Source organism: Colobus angolensis, unplaced genomic scaffold (assembly GCF_000951035.1).
Source record: "Colobus angolensis palliatus isolate OR3802 unplaced genomic scaffold, Cang.pa_1.0 Scaffold210, whole genome shotgun sequence".
Classification (NCBI taxonomy): Eukaryota; Metazoa; Chordata; class Mammalia; order Primates; family Cercopithecidae; genus Colobus; species Colobus angolensis.
In genome coordinates, this window is record NW_012115267.1 from 3782162 (window position 1) to 3791576 (window position 9415).

The window sequence follows — 9415 nt, forward strand, 5'->3', positions numbered from 1 at the left end:
GCTGGTGAAATCAGGTGAGTTGGATCCAGCTCCTGGGCCAGGTGGGGGCTGGTGAAATCAGGTGAGTTGGATCCAGCTCCTGGGCCAGGCTGGGGCTGACGAACTGGTGGGGAGCCTGCGGTTCCATCAGAGCCTGATGCTCCACCCTGGCGATGCAGGCCCACCTCGGCTTTGCTAGGAGTCTGACTCCAGTTCAGTCCTGGCTAGGGCAATCCCTGCTGTGGATCACTTCACCCTTAGCCTCAGCCTGGGCCACCTCCTCAGCACACTCTCAAAGCTGAGTTCGGCTCACTCCCTGCCCTGGGTCCTTTCCATGCCCTGGAACCAGGCCTCTCTGCAGCCACCCTGCCCTGCCTCCAACTTTTCTCTGACGTGGCTTCTGCGTGCTGGCTCAAGGGTCATCCTGAGAGGGGATCCCTCCAATAGCTCCATGAGGGAGGCAGGACCAAGGCCCTGCGGCCCCCTGATTCCCCTCCGCCTGCCCACCACACCACCCTCCAGGACGCTGCCTTGCCTGCCGCTCCCGGGGGCTACATCCCCTCCGTCCTGCCTGGCACCTGCCTCCCTCCCCGGGAGGATGAGGTTAGGAAGGGGAAGGCAGGAAGCATTTCAAAGCATCGGCTCCTACAGGCAGGACAGGGCATTTGAGCTGAATCTGGTGGAGAGACCTTGGAGAAACTCCAGGTGGCTGGGGCGATGGAGGCGGGCAGGGAGTAGAAGGTGCGTCCAGCTTCCAGTGACGGGAGGCCGAGCTGCGGGGCCGGGGGGCCAGGCCAGCGCCTCCTGGCCGGCGAGAAGTTACAGCTCTCCCATGTGAGGATTCCGAACTGAGAGTCTCCTCACAGGGCCTGGGAGCTTTCAGGAAGCAAAGTCAAAGGGTCTTTCTTGGCTTCAGGTTCAGAGATTTAAATTGTGCACTTTGGGACTGAAAGTCTTGAGCAAGGGATCTCTGTTTTCATGAGAGACGGAATGGTATCTCCATGAAGGAACTTGCAGGACCAGGGATTACAGGCAGCCTTCCGCTTACCCAGGACCTTTCCCCATAAACACCTATTAGGCCCAGCTGAACATACTTTCTCGCTGCCTGAATACCGACACTGACTAGGCCCACCCATCCTCCCCTCCTCCCTGCCCTCACTCCCTCCCTGGGCCATTCCTGCACCTGGGAGCCTCTCCCTGCATCCAAAGTGACCTTCCTCCTCTGTGATGTCTTGCAGGCTGATTAGGAGACCTGGATCTGCATCACAGCTGCAATGCGGTGTCCCTGAGCACGTCACGGCCTCTCGGGGCTGCTGTGTCCTCGGTTGGTGACACAGGGAAGGAGCTGTCTTTCCTCCCTGATGGTTTCAGAGACCCAAATGGGACGATAGACACTACAGGGCATCGTTGGTTACAGACAGCTGGGAAGTCGGAGGGTTACTGTGGCCCTGGGTGCTTTCACAGCACCAGTATGGTCGCTTCTAAAGGAAAGGTCTAAAATGTGTCTCCCCCACACCCCTCTCGGCCTCGCTGCTGGACCAGCTCCGTGTCTCCCCCACGCCCCTCTCGGTCTCGCTGCTGGACCAGCTCCGTCCTCAGGCGCAGGAATACATTAGAAGCGGCCTCCAGATGCCAAAGATGCTTTCCAACACGTCTATTTCAGTCCTGGGATTACTGTTTTAAATTTCTGAGATGCCAGAGAAACAAGAGCCGCCCCGACCACGTGCTGCTGCCTCCCGCCTGTCTCCCGGAACCTTCCTCCCATGGCTGCCCCTCCAGGGCGAGGGCAGCGGGGCCGCCTGTGCAGCCCCACATGACACAGCTCACAGCCTGGTGCTTGGACCCCGGCCAGCCCGGAGCCAGGATAACGAGGCAGCTCTCCTCCCAGCATTTGAGCCAATTAAAAAGACAAATGACCGCAGGCTTATCTTCTCTCCTGCTCAGCCCCTCTCTCCCTTTCCACTCCCACCCCGACAGGGAAATGGGCTGGGGACCCCAGAGCTTTGGGCTGCGGCTGCTCTTCTCCCCTGGAACAGCCAGGCTGCTCCACCCTGCCTGGGCCTTTCAAGGCTGCTGATGGATGGGCCTTCTCCAACCTCTTCTCAGAGCTTCCGAGTGTTCCGAGACCTTGGACTGGAAGGGAGGACGATGGGAGGGATGGGGTGGATTGGGAGAAAGTGAAGCAGAAAGGCCACAGACTCAAAGACTTTTTGTAAAAAATGTCAAACGCCTTGGAGCTTGTTTTTCAGCTCTGGCTTTGGGGCCTGGAGCTTCAGCAAAAGGCTCTGAATCTGAGGGCGGTTTGCTTCATGTAACCCAGTGGTTAGTGCAGCCAGATCCCATGTCTTGGAGGAGGGCCAGCTGCAGCTGGAGGAGCTCTGAGACCCAAAGCAAGTTCCTGGGGTCCTCTGAGCCTGAGCCCGAGTTTGTCCATGCCCGTCATGGGATGGTTGACAAGTGTGAATGCCCGTGAGTACCCAGCACAGCTCCGGGCACAGACAAGTAAGCCACTAATGTTTTTCAGTTCCCTTCCCCATTGCAACCTCGAGACCCTGATTCCAATTTCTCTGCGGCTCACATCTTCGCCTCCCACCATGACTTATTTAAAGGTCTTGCAGGTTTCATTACAGAATGTTCATCCTCAAACCTAACTGAAGAAAACAAACACCTTTGTTCTCGTCGCTCCCTGATAAAATCCTATTCATCTTTCAAAACCCAGTTTGATTGTGGCCTGGCTGGTTTTAGCTTCTCCAAGGTCCTCCCAGCACCGTATCCCTTCCATCCTCACCCTGTGGCATCGTGATTGTTCCATTAAGTTAGTGAATATTAACTATCAGGTCTGAGTAACACCCTGGTAAACAGGATGAAGGAAATTCCCCTTCCTGCAGTATATATTCAAGATGGAGAGAAGAGGCATTTTAAAAAATTCTAGAAATGAAACTAAAAGCAACTTTTACCTCCTAGACAGCAAACTCCGTGCCTTCCTTCTTGTTATGTTATGAGAATCTGCTCTGCCAGCAGAGCGGGGCATGGCCGATGTTCACCCTCCACACTATGCTTCGTTCTCGATGCTTCTCTCCTCTGGGAAGATGACCAAGGGCCTTTCACAGGCCCTTTTAGTGGTCAAGGTCCATTGCTCCTTAGGTCTGCAGAGCTCTGAAGCCCATCTTATGGACACGCTGGTGGGCTCAGCAGCCAGCCCTGGAATAGATAAAGCTCCCTAGACCCTCGCTGCTTCTGAGTGGGAAGCACAGCAAAGAGGCTGGGCTGAGTCTCACTCCAGGCTGGGACCCCGGATGCATGCCAAGCTCTCCCCCAGGAAGGATTGTGTGTGCAGGCTCAGGGGAGCCCTGCCTACAATCAGGAGCTGCCTGCTGAGCTGGAAGCTTCTTCCCAGAGGACCCCAAGAGGCAGGAGCTGGCTTCCTTTCTGTTCCTGGCTGGAGCCAACTCACTGGAGAGGAGCATTTCAGGTAATGTTCAGCTCAGCCAGGGCATGGAGTCTCGGAGTCCTAGAATGAAGGAGCTATGAAGGAATTTGAGGATCAGTCAGCCCAAACTCATCATGCATGGAGAAGGCAACCCAGACCCCAAGTAGAGAAGAGTCCAATTTTAGACTAATGGGATCTCGGAGGTCACCTACTTTAGGTAGGGAAAGTTCATGGGTTCCAGGCTCCCAATCCACTAATGAATCAATAATGGTGCACACACCACTAATCAAGGATGCCAACCCCTGTGATGAAGCCAGACAAGGCTCTCAGTCCATTCGATGTGGCTCTCCAGACACTGACCACTGAGCACCACTTGAAATGGTGGTGATGAGGATGATGATGGTGTTAACGACTTCTCATACATGCTGGAAGCGTTTCTCCATGTTGGGTCTTTCCCTGCATGGCTTCATGTGATTCTCACTGCACTGTGAGGAAAGTATTTCTATTATCCCCATTTTGCAGATGAGAAAAGAAAGACTTTGAGAGGGAAAGTAACTTGCCCAAGGCTCCACAGCTAGTGATTCAAAAGCTTGTCCAGCCTCTGGCATGTGGGGAGGACAGGTGTGCAGGGAGGCACCCGGGTCAGCCTGAGACTTGTGCAGAGATGCAGACACCAGCATATCTTATCAACTCTTCCCAGCCTCTGCCTGCGCCAGGGATCAGCCCCACCAGGCTAATCATAATAGGAGTAGCTGATATTTATTTAGCATCTGCTATGCTACAGGTACAGTGCTGGAAAATTGACATACATTATCTCATTTAATCTGCAATGCAGTCCCACCAAGCCAGCATTATTGCCTTCACTTTACAGGTGGAAAAACTGAGGCTCAGATAAATTAATTGACTTGCATAAAGTCACGCAGCCCATCCGACGCAGCATCAGCATTTGCCCTCAGACCTTTCTGACTCCCAAACCCATGCTGTTTTTCTGTGACATTGCGTTTCCCCTCTGGACTGGTCACCACCCATGGAAGTTGTTGGTGAGAGCCCAGGTCTTCCCATGTTTGTGGGCCCAAGTGCTGCTGCTGGCACGGTTCCTGGATCGTCGAGGAGCACCCAGGGCAGGGGGCGGGTGACCCCATCCTCAAGCCTGTGTCTAGGTCACCACCTGTACTCCCCACCCTGCTTGCCCACCAGCCCTTCAAACAGCTAGATTGGAAGCACACTGAGGGCAAGGCTTGGTCCCAAACCTACCCACACCCCCGTCTCAGGTATGGTGGCATGATGGAGGTAGAAGTACCCCAGATCTAATGTCAGGAGAGTTAGTTGAAGTCAACTCTGCCTCCGAACAGCTCTGTGATGTTGGGCACTCATGTAACGTCTGACCACCAGCTTCACCTGATAAATGAAAAGCTCCAGACCTTCCATTTCGAGGCTGCCAGGGGACCAGCTGAGTTCTCAGATACCAGAGGGCTTGTCCTGCCACCTTGGGGTGAGCAAGTCATCCCGCCTTGCCAAGCTCCGTTCCTTCATTGGCAAGATGGGCATGTGAACAACAGCATCTTCCCCACTCTTTCCCACTGTGCGGATCAGATGCAGCGGTGTGAGGGGCGACCCTGTAGACTTTACAGCATTATGCAGATGGTATTTGCCACATGCTTGATAAATGGCCACTGCCTGGCAAAACAAACCCTATTCCCAAAGTAGCAAGGTTGATGGCACAAAACCAGCAGCTATGAAATACTGCTGGCTGCCTCGGTCCTGCAAGTGTCCTTGTGCCTTTCCTAGACAGCTGGGCTCTCGGGAAAAGGGCCCCTTCCCAGAGTGGGCTGTTTCTCAGGACCATCTCCTCCAATGCACAACAAACTAGAACTTTCTGATACTCCCTGGCAGCTGCAGCTGCTGCCTGAGACATCTCCGTGCCCTTGAGAAGGTAACTTGTGGTGCAAGTTTAGTCTGAAATTCCATCCCGGGGCCTCCCCCTGCCCTGGATCCCAAGGCCTTGAAGATGTTGCTCGCTGTGTGGGCTGGACCCGGCGGAAGCACCAGGGCGGGAGCAATGGGAGCCGGGCTCAGAGACCCTGAGCTCGCAATAGTCGGGGGTCAAGGTCAGAAAACACAAGCACAGACCAGAGGCCCCAGAATCCTCTTCTGGCTGCAGCCATTATTAGTGGTGATAAATAAAAACCTCTTCCATGGCTCTTTCATCTCAGGACCTCAGATCAGTTTCCAAACACAAGTCACTCTCACATCCTTTGTCTTGGAAGACAGCAACACCCTCAAGGCTCCAGCCTGGATGTGCCCAGGAAGCTGCCTGCATTTCACCTTCACCTTTTAAATGGTGGAGCCATGGGGACATTCTCCACCCCCAGCCCCTCCTCATAGCCTGACCTGAGCTTTATAGTCAGCATGATCTGCCTGGGCTCTGTTAAGGAATGAACTGTGTCCCTCAAAATTCACATACTGAAGCCCTAAGCCCCTGACCTCAGAATGTGACTGTACTTGGTTTTTGGGAGTAATTAAAGTAAAATGAGGTCATGTGGGGGGGGCCCAAATTCATGCCTGTGGTCCCACCTACTCGGGAGGCTGAGGTAGGAGAATCGCTTGAACCTGGGAGTTGGAGGTTGCAGTGAGCTGAGATCAAGCCACTACACTCCAGCCTGGGTGACACAGCAAGACTCTGTCTCAAAAATAATAATAATAATAATAATAATAAAAGAAAAGGTGATTAGGCCACAGACACACAGAGGGATGACCATGTGAGGACACAGCAAGAATGTGGCCATCCACAAACCCAGGGGAGAGGCCTCAGGAGAAACCAACCCTGCCGGCACTTTGACCTCGGACTTCTAGCCTTCAGAACAGTGAGAGGATGAACGGTTGGTGTTGAAGCCACCTGGTCTGTGGGACTTTGTCATGGCAGCCGGAGCTGATTAATGCAGGTTTCATGCCAGCTTCAATTCAAGAAATGCAAATCTCCCAGGCACCATCCTCCAGGCATTAGGCTGGATAGTGTGGATTCAAAGAGGAACCCCTGGAGGAGGGCATGCTTGAATACCGAATCTGAAAAGCTGGAGGATGAGGAGGGCACGCTTGAATACTGAATCTGAAAAGCTGGAGGAGAGAATTCATTTGCACGGGGCTCAGAAGACAGACAGAGCATGGCCTGCTGAAATAGGAGGGACTGTCAAGGAATTCTCCTCCGAGGAGGTGAAACAGGAGCAAATTTTAAAGACATGGAAAGGTTTGGCCCACCAGCCAAGCAGAGAACGGGGAAGGATCACGGGGCAAAGTGAGCTGTGGGTGCAGAGTCTGCCTGTGAAGAGGCACAGTTGTGTGGCTGGAATGGGTGGTGGGAGGCTCAGAACTGCTCCCTCTGCTTGCGCTACTGTAACAAAATACCATAGATTGGGTAATTTATAAGGAAGAGAAATGGATTCCTCACAGTTCTGGAGGCACGAAGTCTGAGATAAAGGGCCCACACTGGTGTCTAGACAGGGCTGCTCTCTGCTTCCATGATGGCGCTTTCCTGCTGTGAGCTTACCTGGTGCCTGCTCACCTGGCACCTGCTCATCTGGTGGGAGTGGGAAAGGCCTCAGCTGGCCCCTGACTGCCCCTTGATGAGGCACAAATCCATTCATGAGGGAGGAGCCCTCACAGCCTCATCACCTCCCGAGGCCCTCACCCCTTCATACTGGGGATTAATTTTCAGCATGAATTTTGGAGGAGACACATTCAAATGACAGCACGCTCCAAACTTGGTTTCTCCATCTGTAAAATGGGGTAATAATATCTCAGGCAGTTGGCATAAGGGTCAGCTGAGACAACAGGGAAAGAAGAATGTTTATGGCAAAGCACTCCCAGAGGTGACTTCAGATAAAGCCATCACAAGCCTTCTGATTTTTTCATTCAACCTCCCACCTCCCACCTGTAACTCTTATTTGGCACAGGCATCCATCAAACCAGGCCAGGCACAATTGTTTTGTTCATTTTGAGATAGGGCCTTACTCTGTCATCCAGGCCAGAGTGCAGTGGTGTGATCATGGCTCACCACAGCCTCGGCCTCCTGGGCTCATGCAATCCTCCCACCTCAGCCTCCTGAGTAGCTGGGACTACAGGTGCACACCACCACACTCAGCTAATTTTTGTAATTTTTTTGTAGAGACAAGGTTCCATGTTACTCAGCTGGTCTGAAATTCCTGGGCTCAAGCAATCCTCCCACCTTGGTCTCCCAAAATGCTGGGATTACATGCGGGAGCCACCATGGCTGGCTGGATTGTTTTTAATACACTTGATATTTTAGCATAGATTTAGATTTACAGAAAAGCTGCATAGATAGTAAAGAGAGATCCCATATTCCTCCACGCAGTTTCCATCATGGTTAACACCTTACATTAGAATGTTGCACTTGTCAGATTAATGCACCAATACTATTATTGATACATTACTACAAACTAAAGTCCATATTTTATTCAGATTCTTAGTTTTCACCTAATGCCTTTTTCCTTCCATGACCCTGCAGTAAGTGCTGTCATTGAGCCTCCTTTTGGCGGTAACCATTCTAGCCTGATTTTTGAATTCCAGGACATGGCATTTGCTAAGAAATATACCTATGATAGAAGTAGGAATGGGTGAACCGTTGGAGGATTTTTGGAGGAAAGCACATTAGTTTTCAGCCTTGTATCATTTGGTGAATCAACAACACATGCTGGTTACAAATGAGACTATCTGTTCACTGAAGCAGCCCTAAAGAGCCTGTGTTTATGATATTCTCAGTTCACTTTATCCTTTGCACTAAAAAATACTGATTTACTTGTGTACACACACACACACACACACACAATTTTAGAATTCACCCATGTGATAGTCCCAGTCCTTCCCAATAGCCCGTCTCTGGCCCCAGGTGTCCTGTGTTCTCAGACTGTCTGAGCACCTGTTCCTTGAAGGGTGAAAGGCTGCCTCCCTTGAGCCCAGAGGCCCGGGGTCAGTACACACTCAGCTGCAGTCTCTCTCAGGCTCTCTGCTGTGGGCAGCACCATACCCCATCCAGACGGGACTGGACTCTTCCACCCTGAACCTCATGGCCTTGGAAGGGAGGGTGGGTGGGGGCTGTTCCTCCTAGGCTGGAGGACTGTCACAGCAGTTCCCGCCTCCAGGCTGCAAAGGGGTCAGCTCCCAGGTTGCCTGCAAGAGTGGTGATAAGGGACACTGTCTCCTTGCTTTGCTTGGCCAGGACAGCACTTTCTGTTTGGAACACTAGGTTCCCAGACTGTGTTCATCTGCAGGTTTTGCGTACAAAGCAGCAGAAGCCACATCTATGAGCCTGGAGCATCAGCAAAAAGCAGCTCCTGCCTCCTCCACACCACCCCAGCTGGGCACGAGGTCACGGCAATCATGGCGTCACACTCTCACCTGAATTTATTTCTTCCTTTTTTTTTTTTTTTTTTTGAGACAGAGTCTTACCCTGTTGTCCAAGCTACAGGTCAGTGGCACGATCACAGTTCACGGCAATCTCAACCTCCCAGGCTCAAGTGAGCCTCAGGCTTCTGAGCAGCTGAGACCACAGGCATATGCCGCCACACCCAGTTAATTTTTAAAAAATTTTTTTGTAGAGATGGGGTCTTGCTATGTTGCCCAGGCTGGTCTTGAACTCCTGGCCCCAGGTAATCCTTCTGCCTCAGCCTCCCAAAGTGCTGGGATTATAGGTGTGAGCTGCCACACCCCAACTCTTCTAATTTTTTTTTCCTTTAAACAAAAGATAATGGCTCAAGTCATTGTAAACATAATAATAATAAAATAAAATAAGTAGCAGATGAAGTAAAAACTCACTTTGACCACTTTACAGTCCCCATCTCCTCCCCAGAAATAACTTATGCCCTCAGCTGAGCATGTCCTTGGAGAGCTTTTTCTTCTTTCTTTCTTTCTTTCTTTCTTTCTTTCTTTCTTTCTTTCTTTCTTTCTTTCTTTCTTTCTTTCTTTCTTTCTTTCTTTCTTTCTTTCTTTCTT